Below are 16,769 nucleotides of genomic sequence, written 5' to 3' on the forward strand. Positions count from 1 at the left end.
AAAAGAAGAAGCTTGAAAGTGGTTTATAGTAATGAAGAAGGAAATTTAATGGATCATATTTTGTTGTAAAGCTATTTCCCTAGTCTTCATCTCTGTTAAACATTACTCCCTTTGGCTTTCCACAGCTTTCTATATTGTTGGAAGACTGTTGCACCTGCTCCCATACTGAAGTAAGGCTATACCATTTTATCTGGTCTATTCTTCCACAGTGGGTGAAAAGTCCTCTCCATGACTGAGATTTCAAGCTTAACTCTTGAGTTACGTAGGACCTCCCTGTATGTTTGCTGCTTTGCTCTCTGCTTCCCTGCTAGACTTGCCAGAGATTGTGTGATTCAATCCTGGGCGATGCTGATTGTACAAAATTAGGTTGTATGGAAAGAGATAAAAATAACAAGCCATCACTGTTCTGTTTCTGTAGCATCAAAGACAGAACTAAGGATACGGGACTGTGCTGAATTACCAGCATACTTTTTCCCAGAACTGGAAGAGTGTGGAGAACACTTTTTTTCCACATTAATTTCTACGTGCTTTGAAGCAAGAACTCCCTCGTTGTGCTCTTTGGTTATATTTGAATTGAAAGTTTACTGTTGAGGGTTGCTGAAAGGCAGGTTGGTTATCAAGTCACTCTGTGGGGCCCTCCGGGAAGTGGCAGGCAGGTGACACGGTGAGAAGGCCACCACAGTAGCTAAGTAAGTAGCTGTGCAAGAAGTCCTCATGTAAGAGCGTGTTCGATTGATCTGTGTGAGCATGAACTCAAAAAGTCTGGAAAGTTCAGGAAAATAGAAATAAAATCCAGTCTCATGGAATGCTACAGGTGAAAGCTAGTAGAAGGGCACCCTTTGCCCTGTAAAGCATGAACATTTGTGGCTTACTTCCACCCCACGCACAACTTTACAGTGGAACAATAAAGTTTGTCATGATTGTTTAGAATGTCAGAGGTTGATGGGATCCTGTATCTTTTTAATTTCTGATTCCATCTGTGTATTCCTGAGAGGAATTTATGTAGCAATGTGTTGATGGGGTTGTTCCTAAATAAGATGCCTTAGATATCTCTGTTACAGAAATGCAGTGATGTGATCAGCCTCTTCTTGTACAGTAGATGGTCCAGGCCCTTTGCATTTTTATCCCTTCTCTGGACTTTATCTAGTAAGTCCATGTCTTTTTTGAACACTGCTGGACCCAATACTTCATGTTAGTTTCAACAGTGTGAAGTAGGGGGGAATGATGGGATCATTAACTGTTGCCAATATTTTCCTGATGCTGCCCAGGATGTGACTATTTTTTCACTTCCATAAGTAACAGCTGTCCCAAATCACTTGTCCATTACCTGCCAGCAGATATCATATTTTCACTGCTTTGGTGAAGTAATGCTTTAAAAGCTCTTGTGGTCTGGGGCTGCTCCAGGTGCATATAGTGCTACGCAAGACCCTGCAACAAAAATTTCAGTAGGAAAGTGATTACCAACAAGCAGTCATCTCATGTGGCACAGGGCATGTGGAATGGCAACTGAGGGACAGTTAAAAAAAAATAAATCAATTAGCAGTAAGAATGGTTATTATTAAAGATAGATGGAGGTGTTATAAGAAAAAAGTAGTGTGCTTGCAGAGTTAAATGCATTAAAAGTAGAAAGGTAGGTATCTTTCTATCTTGATGCACATTAAGGCGTGAATGTAGGACATGTCAACACACAGTAGCTACGTCTTCTGTTTTATCTTGGAGTCCCATGTGTGTCAGAGAAGTCAACGCTGATTGGATTTCTACTTTGCTGATTGGATTTTGGTGGAACTTTTAATAAATCAAATCACATTGTAACATACAGCATAATTGGACCTGTGCACATCCCCCTACGATTAGTGCTGCCATCTGTGTAGGACTGAGGGGATATAACGAGTCTTTCCAAAATTAAATCTAAGCACTCGTAAATACTTGTAAAGTTATCTTCAACAGAAGAACACTAAAGTCAGTTTTTGATTCACCAGAACATATATAGCATTCCAGCTGCAATAACAAGGCCAGAAGTCTGAATGAAAATGATCTCCAGACAAATGTATACCAGGATCATTCTACTGTGAAACTGTAAAACAAAACCAGCATTTATATGCAAAACAGGTCTTGACTCTACTGCCAGTGTTTTGCCACTTCTACTGCAAGACTGGCACATGCTACTAATACAGTCTACAATCATATGATGAAGAACAGTATTTTGCAAGCAGTTTTATAATGCTTTGATCTCTGAAAGCATAGAGGAAAAAAACCAACTTTTTAAAAAAGAGAGGCAGTACTCTCCTGCTGATGACACGGTTAGAATGTATTTGAATTAACAATTTCATTCTTTGTAAACATTACAGGCTTTTCATTTAGCGATCATAAAGTCTCTGAAAGGTTTTATGTTTTATGAAAATAAAATATACACAGCAGCCATATGCATATAACAATATCAAGGTGATACTGAGGAATGACTTACTGATCCTTCTCGGTGTTTGTAAAAAACTGAATTCTGAGATTGCTGGAAAATGCAATTTCCACACAGCAAAGCACAGGTAACTGCAGGCTTCCTGGTAACAGAGAATGCCCACTTGGAGAAAAACAGACATGAGGCAAGCACGTGGTTTGGACTGAAGTTTAGTAATTCTGATTGAGTTTTCACCAATGTATAGAAAAGCCACTTCTGGTTTGGAGATCAGTTGGGAATGTTGCTATAGTCATGAGCAACCAAGAAGATATAGATCCTATTCCCTATAAAAAGTGAACTAGACTTAAAAGAAAAACATTACCATATAGGAGGATTAAATGAGGGTGATTAAATGAGTGGATGGTTGTAAGAATGAATTTGTCAAAGATAGGGAGAGATTTTGTGTATTGTCAGAAAAAACATCCCACAAAATTAGGGCACCTAGGACGAAAGCACTTCAGAAAGAAGCAAGCAGACTGTATGGACATTGATATTACTGACAGGGAAAGGCAAGGATCAGAGGTGTGTTGGTGTACCCCATATAGCAATAGGCATTGAAAGTGAGGACATGTGACTGAGGTGATGGAAAAGAGGGAGTTGGAGGAGCAGATGGTAGCAGTCGGAATGGTGATGGTGAAGGATCTAAGAGTGTGAGCAGGTTTAAAGGGGTCTTCAAAGCCTGGAGCAGGAAAGGGGGAATTCCTGGAACCAAGACAAGAGCTAATATCAACAGGAAGGAGTCTTGATGGTGCAGATAGTTGCCAAGTACAGAGTACGTTAGGAACACAATGAAAGCAGGTCCAACTTTAAAAATGTGCTGAGTGTACATAGACAGGCAAGCCTCCCCCCCCCCCCCAAAAAAAAAGCAGAAGAAAAGGAAAGTACTTGTGTGTACACAGCAGCAGAAGACAACAGCAGAATCCAGGCAAATTCACTAAAGACTAGCAGGGAGGGATGAGCACTCAGTTGCACTCCTCTAATTATTACTCCAGTATGCCTGTAATGTGAAAGAGATGCAGAGGTGCCCAGCAGTGCTTAAAATTAGGAGGCATTAAGACAGTGGAATGACATTTATGTCAAAAAATAAATGTATTAAAACTGTGAATCACTGACGTTGCATGGTGTCAGGACTGTATCAGTTCATCAGAGAAAGAGGTGAGAAACCTCAGAGCACCACAATGATACAGTGAAGGATTATGCCCACAAGAAGAAAGTAACAGCACAAATGGTGAAGTAGGCTCATTGCCTTCACTGAAACTGCTTTTTCTGCAAGTTATATAGGGACATAAGTGCCTTGCTGAAAGCAGAGCCCAAGGGTAGGGATTTGAACTTGTGTTTTCTTGGCTTTCTGCCTGAGCAAAATTTGTTCTGCCACACCGACCCTGAAGTACAACTTCTGTTTACATTATTTGCAGTGCTCTGTGGGGAAATGAAAGCTGGTAAGGCTTAATTTTATTTGTGTGCTTTTGAAATTTTATATTATTATGTATTTCTTGTTGCACCATAGCGAAGCTCAGATTTCCATATTAAAATTAATAAAATTAAATTAATGTGAATACAATATTCCTGCTGAATGCACGCTGACTATAAAACATTCTCATATTATTCCACAAGCATATTTATGACAGCCTATTTTACTGTGTTTTGAGAAGAATGCAGATCCAATTGAACTTTAATCATTCCATTTTCTTACCCAATTATGACAGAATTCACACATAATCCACATTTGAATACCACTTTTAAACTAAGCAGTAATAGAATAAGTTCCATTGCAATGATATATAAGTATGTTTTTGACTGTTGCCAGCCTGTAATAACGTGCTTATGGAAGCAGTGGCACTTACTGGAGAGAAAAATATTTGTTAAAGTAGAGGTTATGTTTGTAACTAACATTAATTTGTTTTATTGTGGATGCTGGGCAGAGAACATCGCAGCTTCTGTCTCCATTCAAGTAAACAGATAAAATTCAATCAGATATGCCTGCATTATGTGGACCTATTAATTTAGCAAAGACTGAATACTTTTGCAATAAGCAATATCACTGCTTTGTAGGAATCAGTGAACATTCGTTGAGTGCTCAGAAGAGTGGTGATGAGGTGTAAGCTGTGGTATTATATAACCACAGGTTAATTCTGAAGAAGGAATTATGTGTGGTCAAAATATTTAGAGACTAGAGCATAATCCAAACAAAGCTGACTGCTTTACACTGTGAGAGAGTCCACTCGCTGCTCAGTGCCCAGTTACAAGGAAGGAGACCAGCAGGAGGAACATGAGCATCTGTGTGACACATGGGCTGCACCTCCCCTACATCCAAGCCTTTGTACAGTCTTTCCTCTTTCCACAACTACCACTGAAATGTTCACAGAGTTGCCAGAAGGGAGTACGTTTCAAATCGGGAGACGAAAGGTGGATAAATTTTTCTAGGGCTCCTTCCTTGCAGCTGTGTGCCTCTTGTGCCCCTCTCTCCCCCTTTTGCAGGCATGGGGGAGTGATGCAGCAAGCCCATGGATAAAAGGCATTTCTGAAGAGGTCATGTCAATGATTATCCCCCCACATCCTGTTGAAATTTCTGCCTTTGGGATGGTGAAATAGGCATCAGATTTGCAAAGGTGTTTTGCAAAAGTATTGTCCCTTGTCAATCTGGCCCAGCAACTGCCTGTGGAATTTATGATTCTAGAAGCATTATGACAAACAATTCATTGTTTCAGTAAATTTAATTTCAGGGTGCCAGGAGACTCTCATTTACGACAATGTCTGGTTTTGTCTGATAGCTCTTGCTACCAGAGGTGAAAAACAGTGAGCATCAATGGGAATGATTTGAATATTTTATTAAATGATACAGCAGCCTCCACAGAAAGCTGTTATCAGTGAAATTCACAGTACAGTCAATGTGATGGTATACAGTTATGTTTCCTACCAGGCTATTGTGGATACTCTGACTGAAGAAATGCAGTTAGGAGATGTTATTTCTCTTCTGGTTCCATGAATCCAGAAAACATGAGATGAACAAAAGAATTGTTCGTTCTCTGTGTCATCAAATAAAATTACTTCACTTTTCTTCAATTTATCTGTTGTCTTTAACATGGTCTTTCATGCCAGATGGAGCTGCTACTACTGGAAATAGATCTTCCAAGAGAATTTCTGAACAGGAAACTAGAACTCAGAGTATGTTTCTTTAAATAGAATACCACATACTTCAAGAAAAGTAGGTAAATATTGCTTATTTATTGCTTATTGCTAAGAAATCATACTGTGGTACTATAATCACAGAATCACCGAATGGCTTGGATTGGAAGGGACCTCAAGGATCATGAATCTCCAACCCCCCACCACAGGCACGGCCACCAAGCTCCACATTTAATACTAGACCAGGCTGCCCAGGGCTGCATCCAACCAGGACTTGAACACCTCCACAATAATAACATAATACCATTTCATGATTTTCAGAGTTTTAGTAGTAAAACAAACACTTCTCTGATGAAGATACTTCTGCATCTTGTCTGCAAGCCCTCCAAAAGTATAAGAACAAGTGCACTTCCAGACTCTATCCTCTGCATACAATTAGTGATCAGATAAATTGTGCCTCTATAGTCTTTCACTATTTAGCTGATTATACTTTGTGGTAAAGGATACTTTTGGAAATTAAATCTTTGCATGTCTATTCCCCTTTTGAACCTAAAATAAGCTTCAATTTTAACTGTATGAAATCAAGGAGGACTCAGTTATTGTTCAGAATAATTAAATAGCATTTAAAAAAATATGTTTTAATCATTTCTAAATGAAGTGATTTAATGTTAATTGTGAAGACAGCATCACAGAATATAATTTAACTGCTCAGCTATGCCAAGTTGTATATTTCTCATGTTGTTTTGGTTTATGGCAGTCAAAAAAGCACATGGGAGATCACGCCAAGACACTGAAACTTTAAATTAAAACTCTAGTTGCTTATCTAACTGCCTCCTATAAAATACTGTAGCTTTACAGCATAACAGTGAATAATTCACTACTGGTTTATGGCAAAGAGAAAACTATTCATCTTAAAACAAATTGCCAGAAGTTACTCTATCTGCCTTCAGAGTCAAAGTTAAACATTCAATGGACTATAAGTAAAATATATATATATGACTGCTTTCTTATCCTTAGGACCAGTATAAAATTCTGTTTTCACTTGGATACAAAGCACATATTTTGATATTGCAGTAATAATAAATATATGGGGCCATACCGAAGACTTTGATGCCACTGTCACTTCCTGTGAAGATTGGGTGTAGATGCTCTTTTTCTTTTATTTTCTGTATTCAGAAAATGAGGTAGGGTGAGTTTCCTTTTGCCATGTGTTATATGGGGGAGAGGAAATAGTTCAAGTTCACTGTACTCCCTATTCTACAGTTACTGGAAAGGAAAACAAATTAAGAGCACTGACACAATGAGGTAAGGCAGAACCAGAACTGTTCCCTTGCTGCCCCGCAGAGCTTCCAAAAGTAGCATCAGTCAGTATGAAGAGGTATACAAGGCCATAACAATACCACAATAAATTATTTTGTGCTACAGGTTTGGTGGGAGCTTTTTGTTCCTCCTCCTGTGGCTTTTGGGTCCCACTGGAACAAGAGTGAGGTCACTAATTTTTCTAATTCAAACAGCTACCTCTGTGCTTATCACTCAGAATTCAGAACTGCTGAAGGGAAAGGGGCAACTCAAGAGAGCAGTGTGCATCACCCATTAGTTTTGGGATGAAAGGAATAATTTTCTAGAAATTCCTGCCTTTCTTCATCAACTATAAATGGGAGCTGAGGGGATTACCTGAAAAGTGTCAGTGTTCTGCTGGCCTGAGTAAGGGCATGGTAACTCCTTGCAGTAGCACTTTCCTCCAAATTGATTAAGATGATCAACTATCTCAAGAATACAGAATCATTATTCATGATGTCTTTGATCTGGCCAGTTTACAGCATGCCTGTGCCTGTACCCTTCCTTGGCCCTGCCTCTCTGTGAGAGTTGTGCACCTTTCCCAACACTGCTGAAGCATGTCTTAGCACCAAATTCACTCACAGGCCTTTCTCATGTATAAGTGGGGCTTCCTTCCCTGTCCTGTCACACAGTGTCCTTCCCAGCTGGCTGCAGAATTGTGCTGGTTCTCGTGCTTCTTTTCTCTAGGCCAGTGTCTCATTAGTGCCCTCATGCACGTGGAACAGCTTCCAAAAGGAAAGGTGATGATGCTGCTGGCACCCAATTTATTCACCATCACTGCAATCACTGTGGCACCTTCAGGAGGCCATGGTGAGTTCCAGGCAAGTGTCCACCTCATGGTTGATTGATTGGATCAGAATGCTTTTGTACAAAAAAGAGTGGAGGGCTGGGTCAACGCTTTCCCCTGTGCCCAGCTTTCCCATGGAGGCTCACAGTCCATGAGCATCTCCTTGCTTAGATCTCTAACATGGGAGGTTATTTTTCTGCATGTGGTTAGGCACCTGTGAAATTGTTGTGGTTGAGAAATGAGCCATCTCTGAAGGTTGGGTGTTCCTGAGGTAAGGAAGAGTTTAACCCTGACTTTAAGCACTCAGGCATCTTGACAGATGGACTAGATGATCTCAGTGGTCTTTTTCCATCCTTAATGATTCAGAGATTCTTTTTGCACATGCTTGGCGCTGAGTGCTTTTCTTCTTTTGCAAATACAGTGGCATTACTTAATTTACAAAGGTAGTGTCAAGTAGATGTTAAAACCATAGGGTGAGCTGGTGAGCTTCCCCATGTATCAAACTGTGGATTTGCAATCTTTGACTAAAGAGTCTTCTAATCACTGAAAAGGCTAGTGGGCATGGATGAAATGAGGCAAGTGTGCAGAAATATTGTACCTGCAAGTGTACGAGTTTAAAATGCTATGTACTGCTTTTTTGCAGAGTTTTTTTAGTGGTGATTAACACGTTTTCAGAACAGTGTTTGGCTGTTCAAGATCCACAAATCTTTCATACAATCATCAAATCATTGAATTATTAAGGCTGGAAAAGAATGCTAAGATCATCTAGTTCAAATCATCAACTCATCACTGCCATGCCCACTAAACCATGTCCCTCAAATAAAGTTTGATTTAGTAATGGCCTCAAGTTGCACCAGAGGAGGTTTTGCTTGGATATCAGGAAAAATTTCTTTACAGAAAGGGTTGTTAAGCACTGGAATAGGCTCCCCAGGGAGGTGGTTGAGTCACCATTCCTGGATGTGTTTAAAAACCATTTGGATGTGGTGCTCAGGGGCATGATTTAGAGGAGGGCTGTTAGAGTTAGGGTAGTATGGTTAGGTTGTGGTTGGACTCGATGATCTTTAAGGTCTTTTCCAACCTGAGCAATTCTATGATTCTATGATTCTGTGTACCTTTGTGAGTACCTCTGAATGATGGAGCGTTAAATCTTTCCCATCAGTGTAAAGTGTTGCAGATCTAGCATTAAGTAATCAGAATGTAGTGAATTTTAATTACTATTGCATCCTGAGAGTGATCTGAAGATCATAAAATGTAATTATACACTATGATTATTTCATCATTAAGCAAAACATACCTGAGTGTTACCTGAAAAGGAACATCCTGAATCACTTCTAACATTTTTACAATTCTAAAGTGACTTTATAAGAAAAGTCTCACCAAAGTTGTAAAGATAGAATTGTAAGTCATGAGGTGCATAAAGTTTGGTGATGCTCCTTTCTCCTTTTCCCCACAGACCTCATCTTGAGGAAAAGTCCAGGATGCCTGTCTCTGCTCCAATATCTACATTTTGGTCCCTGTTGTAACTTTCATTTCTGTGTTTTCCAGGTGTTCATTTTCTTTATTTCCATATTAAAGTTACACTGAGTAGAATTAATTTAAATAGAGCAAGAAGAGAGGCATGTATAAATCTTGTTAAGGACTTTTCCCTTTAGAGCTTGTATATCATTTAGTCATTCTTCACTGTTCACAACACGTACATTGTATGAATTTTTGGTTTTGCTCAAAATGGAAAAATAAATGATTTCATTATACTTTACTGGAAAAACTTTTAGATTAATGTATAATTCTTATATACAGCCAGTGCTACATGTAAAATATGTCTGTTTTAAAAGTGTGCTTCTTTATAGTATACTGCCCAGATATAAGTCATCGTTTTCAATAACTCCTGAGTCTTAGCCTTGACACTTTTATTCCAATCTCCACTACATACTGAAAATGCTTATTTTATCTCACAGATCAAATAAAAAGCGATAGGAAGATAGGATTTTTCTTTAAGAGCCTCATTCTTTGCTATTTTTCTTGAAGAGAGAGAAGGAGGTGACAGTAGCAGTTTGTCAAAATACTTATCCTCTCACTCTCTGGAATTTCTGGGGGGGATGATTTTTTTTAGTCTTTCATTGAAATGATATTTCTTGACTTATACAGAAAAAAAAAAGAAAAAAAAAGAGATGTTAGCATGCATTAAAATACACTGGGAAAAAAAAAAAAGAAAGAAAACAGTATAATTAAGCAGCTGGAAGAAAATGAAAGTATGAAACTATAGGCTGAGATTTTTTGACCTTAGCTAATAACTTTAATATCTTGTTTTCAGATAGCACATTATCTTCCTTTTCTCTCTGAAAACCCATATATTTCAAGATTGCCCTGCAAAACAGGCCATATGATTTTAATTGCTCCTTAATTTTTTGCAATTTCTCTAATGAGAACTTCTATTGACTTTGCCTAAAAGCCTGGTCCCCAAAGAAGGAGACACCCATTTAAACTGTTTCTGTAGCGTGCCATAAGATCCCTCCACTTCCATGACTGTGCCCTATAGGACAGAGCTAGTTACATTTTTCTATGAAATGAAAAACACAACTTCTTGTCTTGGTATGCAGGGTGTGACTTAATTTACTGATTGATATTTTTTACAGTGCCATATGCTACTTCCAGAGTTAAACCAAATACAGCTTCCTGAATGCAAAAAACAGACGTGATAGACATCTTTGACATGGGCCCATGTGCAGTTTATTTTATTGACAGTATTTACAGAAGTCAGCTCCCCCAGTTTACATTAGAAGGAACTTAGGACTACTAAGTGCTGAAGTAGTTAGCAGTGTTAATATGAATGGTTGATAGAAGAAATGAGGAGGGACATTATTGGTCAGCATAAATCTTTGAATAAGTTACATTATCTGTACACTTCCAGCTTTCAGTGTTCCTGGGGACAAGGTTGTTGCTAAGCAATCACATAATTGGATGAGCAGATTCAGAGATTGTTAGCTTTGCTTCAAGCAGAGAATTCACAGTGCAAGCTCTGCGACTGCTACCAGGGAAGGATAAGGAGATATGAAGACAGCACTGAACCATCCAGTGCAGAATCTGGTAAGAATCTGAAATACCTGTTGAATGTCTGCATTTCCCAGGTGACACATCCTTTAAAGGTAACGACAATATGCTCCACAGATGTCTGACTATGGTCAGTTGTTACAAGATGTGGTATGGAGCTGGACTGTGTTGGACCATGTCAGCCAGTGTTCCTCTAACTACCTCTTGTTATAAGGTTACCTGTTATATGTCAGGTGTTAGTTCACTCTCAGTTTTGTCTAGCAGTTGCAGACTCCTCTAAAGATCAGATCTTCCAAAGGGCAGAATGTATGAGTAGATGATTCATACGTTCATATAACCGTGTAAAACCATACCCTGTGGAATGGTCCTTACAAAGGACCCTTTGAACTTGCACGTCACCAAAGTACATTTACAATCCCTGCACAACAAACCTAAAAAAGAAAAAAAAGAAAAGGTAAGCCCTTCAATCACTGGCAGTCTAGGTGGTGGTTGGTTACTGTGTACCAATGATATGTAATACACATAGCATTTGGAAATATGAAAGATGAAAGTAGATATAGCCTGAAAAATTGAACTTCTGAAGGATGGTCTGACTCAATAGCCTGAATTAAAGAACAACATGAGGAAATGTATTTCCTACCAGTAAAGCAAATGAACAGTCCTGGTTTTTTCATGATCCCAGTGTAGCTAAGGAAAAACTAAATTATTGGTAATGAAAAGATTAGTTCAAAGAATAAAAACAAGTTTACTTTAAGAAATTTTAAAGTATACTAATGCTAAAGAAAAGCGGAGTCTGTAAGAAGAGAACAGATTCTTTAGCAGGGACTGTTGTGGTAGGACATGGGGAAATGGTTTCAAACTAGAATGGGGGAGATTTAGATTGGATATGAGGAAGAATTTTTTTTACAGTAAGGGTGGTGAGGCACTGGAATATGTTGCCCAGATAAGTGGTGGATGCCCCATCCTTGGAGATGCTGTACGTCAGGCTGGATGGGGCTCCGAGCAGCCTGATCTAGCTGTATATGTCCCTGTTCATTGCAGGGGAGTTGGACTAGATGGCATGTAAAGGTCCCTTCCAACTCAAACAATTTTTATGACTCTATGATAAAATTAGTAGAATCTGAGACATAAGTGAGGCAGTTAGAATACTGTGGCCAAGTCAGGATTTCTGGAAGACATTGACTAAAACTTAGTGGCTATACAAAAAAAAAAAATTAAAACATTGTTGCTGTGATGGGCCATGACGGAGTGAAAAAAAGATGAAAATTCATTGAAAAACTCAGACAGTGAGAACTCTGAGTTCTGTTATGCATAAAGGAACACACAGTCCAGGCTGAGTCTCATTTTAAAAGAAAGTATAAAAGGAGAAAGCATAAGCAAATGAAGATAACATCAGATGTACCAAAGGAACAAAATGAGATATAACTAGCAAGAGACATCAGAGATGCACCTAGCAACAGAGAGACACCAAGAAAAGAATTAGGCTACTCCACAGTAGAAAGAGAAAGCTATTGATCGACAATGCAGAAGTGACAGAAGTGTTATATAGCATTTTTGTTTATCTTTACTGAAAGTGTCAGCTCTGATCAGACAGAACCAAACAGTGTGAACCTGGAGCTCTTAGTCTGGTTACACTCAGCATGTTGTTGCAGGCACAATAGAGACATTTTGTGCCACTCATGAAAATCTAAATGATGTAATAATGACATTCTGTGCTGCAGAAAGGTAACTTCTAGCATTCAATGTGCATTCATAGCAAGCTGCTTAAAAGAACTTGCCCTTTATTTATCAACATCTTAAAAAAGACTTTAGAAAGTTGAAGGAGTGTCCTTTGGTTTCCTTATTTTAAGATGATTTCTTATTTGTGCATTGGAAAGAATGAGTATCTCAAACAAGTGTTTACCTGTATGTGCTATATAACTGCCATACAACGTATTGTGTACCTAGCTGGACTACATACTCTTTTAGTGCTGACAATTTTGTATCTACTTGATATGCAAAACAGTGTACTAAGTCCAGGCACTCAGGGGTCTCTGTATTCATAGAATCATAGAATCATTAAGGTTGGAAAAGACCTCCAAGATCATCTGGTCCAACTGTCCACCTGTCATCCATATTGCTCATTAAACTATGTTTCCTAGTACCACATCTCCACATTTCTTGAACACTTTCCAAGACAGTGTCTCAACAACATCCCTGGGCAGGACATTCCAGTGCCTGACAACTCCTTCAGAGAATTTTTTCCTAATATCCAACCTGAAACTTTCCTGACAAAACTTGAGGCCATTCCCTTTTGTCCTATTGCTGGTTACCTGGGAGAAGAGGCTGACCCCCCACCTCTCCACAACCTCCTTTCAGGTAGTTGCAGAAGGCAATATGGTCTCCACTACGAATCCTCTTCTTCAGACTAAACAATCCCAGCTCCCTCAGCCACTCCTCATAAGATTTGTGCTCCAGACCCTTCACCAGCTTCATTGCCCTTCTCTGGACACTCTCCAAGGCCTCAATGTCTTTCTTGTAATGAGGGTCCCAGAACTGAACACAGTATTCATGTGCATCCTCACCAGTGCCTAGTGCAGAGGGACAATCACTTTCCTGCTTCTACTGACTACACTATTTCTGATGCAAGCCAGGATGCTGTTGTCCTTCTTGGGTACCTGGACACACCGCTGGCTCATGTCTACCTGAGCACTGACCAATGCCCCAGGATTATTTCTTCCATGCAGTCTTTCTGCCACTCTGCCCAATGCTTGTATTGTCACCTGGAGTTGCTGTGGCTAAACAGCAGGACCTGACACTTGGTCTTGTCAAAATTCATCCCATCAGCCTCAGTCCATCAATCCAGCCTCTGTAGGGCCTTCATACCCTCAGGCAGATCAACTTCACACCAGGTTTGTGTCATCTTCAAACTTACCAAGGGTACACTCAATCTCTTCATCCAAATCATCAGTAAAGATATTAAACAGGACAGGCCCAGTACTGATCCCTGGGGAACACCACTCGTGACTGGTTGCCAACTGGATTTAACTTTGTTCACCAGCTTACCAGTCCTCCAGCCAGTTCTTTATTCAAAGGGTGTACCTGTCTAAGCCATAGGCTGCCAGCTTCTCCAGGACAACACTGTGGGAGACAGTCATAGGCTGCGTAGACTACATCAACAGCCTTTCCCTCACCTATCAGGCGGGTCACTTAATCATACAAGTCCGTCAAGCCTGATTCCCTGTTTGTCCCACACATGGCATGTGATCTTACTCAAGATAATCTGTATCATAACGACCCCAGGCACTGAGATCAGGCTGACAGGCCTGTAGTTACCTAGGAACTGTTGCAGAACAAAAATCCCTGCAGCAAAAACCACCACTGTCCCCAGTCAATACACACAATTAGTTCTGAAGACTTTAGCTGAAATTTACACAAAAAACATGCTTCCCTCTAATCTATTTTACAAGTGGTGGATTATTTTTTATGTTGCACTGTCAAAGGTGAGAAGCAAAAATGAAGAATGTGCTCAGGCTGCAGCAAGTGCTGAGAAAGGCTCTGAGAACAGAGAGCTTGCCCTTTAACCTCATTGCTCTCAGTAGATCTACATGCTGCTACAATAGGAATGTGCCATGGGTTGGTGGCTAGAGTGGCCCCTGCTTAAGGTGTAGTTTGGTGATGGTGACACTTTGTGTTGCTGGTGGGTCAGTAGGTGCTGAGTAATTGAGTTGTAGCTATATGTGTTGTTATAATTGTACTTTTATTTCCATTTTCCTCTTCTATCATAGTAAACAATTTTTATCTCAACCTATGAGCTATATATTTTTTTCAATTCTCTCCCTCATCCCTTGAGGACAGTGAGCGATGGACTCTATGGTGCTGAGCTGCTGCCAGGTTAACCCACACTGGAGTGACTGCAAAATAAAGACCAGTATTGCAGTGTGAATGGAAAAGGCATTCCACGTTAGACAAAGGTGAGATCTTGGGGTCACCTTTCTTTTCTTCCCCAGCAATCAATGTGAACTTATTATGTTTTTCTAATGTCAGATTGCCTGAAGGTAAGAGAGCTAAATCCTCCAGATATCAGTTTGACATTAAGAAGCTGACCTTATTTCTTTTGATGTAGTTCTGCAAAAACGAAGACAATTTGCTTCCATTCATGGGCATGTGGATGGTGCTGCTTTTTCAATTCAAGCAATGGAGATAATTAAAATGGTGCTTTCAGACATACTTAGCTAAAACCTAATTACCTTTCTGTTAAACTACTCATACTCCCTAGAAATGCTTTGGTGTGACTCATTATATTTTAGGAACTCTTGAGTATGTTTCTAGAGAAATATGACATGCAGATGTGGGAAGTTCTGACTCACCTTCTGTTTTCCTACATCATCTAGTATAATATGAAGGGATTTGGTGCCCTGTGCCATGCACATACTTGATTAACTCGTTGGCCTATGCTTGATTCTCTGATACTTACAAGTATTTCTACAGGCAAGGTATGTTTTGATAATCCAGTGTGGGCATTTGCAGAATGACATGAAAAAATGCAATAATTATATACTTCTATTGAGTTAACAGTTTTATAATTTTGCACTTACAGAAGTTTTAAGAGACCCAAAGTAATGCAAATTGCATTCGAGACAAATTTGACTGTTTCTGGTTCATTTCACTAGTACAGATTTTTAAAAACAAAGAAACAGTGTATGGTAACAGTCTTATGTATATATGCAAAACAACTTAAAAACCTCTAAGTTAAAAAAAAAAAGGATTAATTATAAACCAGTTGAACTTCTTTCCTGTTCATACTTAAAAGTAGTGCAGTGGGGAGCAAATATATCGACACTATGCTTCTGGATACTTTGAGTAAATGAAAAATAAAGATTTGTAAAAGTTTCTATACAAAAACTTGAAAGCGACGGAGAACGTTGTCTTTTTTAATCATGATTTCCACACCACACTTTTTCTTGTTATATATATTTTTTGTTTAAATATACAAAATAAATGAACAAAAATATCCATCTGCGTTACTGTCTGTAAGGAAACTGTTTGGTCAGAGCTTGAACTCTTGATTGAGCACTTGGTGAAGGAGTGTGGCTGGCCCAGGGAGCACAGGCCAATTGTTTGCACCTGTGATCCCCACATGACTAGATGGGGTGGACTCATGCTCCAGATGTCCTGCGCTCGTATAAGGGTCAGCCACTGAACGGCAAGCATTTCTTGGACCTAGGCTGCTTCCTGGAAAGGAGTGCTTCAGATCCAGAGAGCCCCTTCACCAGTTGGGTGAGTTCCCTTCTTTTTGTATATGACCGTTAGCCTACCCATGAATGCTTTGCCTATTGTCACCAAGAACCTGTCAGAAGCAATTTTGCTTCTTTCTAAGCAAAACTCTGTTCAAAGCAGCTTTTTTCATGCAGGTCCTACTTTCTTTGACAGTAGTAGGATTCCCTGTCTATGTCAGCAGCTACATCTGTCTGTAGAACTATCTGAGCAGTTTAGCAGCTCTTAGAATTCTAGACTAAATCCTTCTCAGCTAGAAGGAGAAAATAAGCAACCATATAGGGAAACTTAAAGCTTCCAGTGTGGATTTGAAATAATAAGAACAAATCTATTTTTGTTTTTCTTAACTTCATCATATAATTTGAGTTTTCTTGATGTCTCCACATATTGTTATGATAGTAGGTGAAAACAACAATTTTTTTCTGCGGTAGCAAAGCAACTATCAGTTTAAATCAGTGATTTATTTTTTTTATTTTTTGGGGCCTGAGGGAGAGCAGCATTGAAGGCAGGCAGAAGATGCTTTCAATAAGAAAATCTTCAATTAAAAATGTAAAGAAATGTGCTGAAGAATCCTGTATTATGCTTCCCAAAATTGTAGTTCAAGCACACATTGCTTTCATTTTTTTTTCCTGTGGACAGAGTTTCCAATTAAGAGATAATCTGATACATCATGGATTTTACTTTTTCACAGGAGTCATAAATCATGAAAAGCTGTCTGTAATGTACTATGGAAGATGGAGTTAGCGGAACAAGGCTAAAGCT

At 39.3% G+C, this 16,769-nt stretch overlaps 1 long non-coding RNA gene across 1 annotated transcript in view; it reads left to right on the plus strand.

Moving 5' to 3' along the window:
* Positions 1-15,867: 15,867 nt before the first annotated feature.
* Positions 15,868-16,769, plus strand: part of LOC104917404 — a 29,119-nt gene continuing 28,217 nt past the window's right edge. The window contains exon 1 of the long non-coding RNA XR_002109549.2: positions 15,868-16,010. This is a non-coding gene — a long non-coding RNA (uncharacterized LOC104917404). The remainder of the gene's footprint in view (positions 16,011-16,769) is intronic.

This window comes from Meleagris gallopavo, chromosome 1 (assembly GCF_000146605.3).
Source record: "Meleagris gallopavo isolate NT-WF06-2002-E0010 breed Aviagen turkey brand Nicholas breeding stock chromosome 1, Turkey_5.1, whole genome shotgun sequence".
In the NCBI taxonomy this organism is placed as follows: domain Eukaryota; kingdom Metazoa; phylum Chordata; class Aves; order Galliformes; family Phasianidae; genus Meleagris; species Meleagris gallopavo.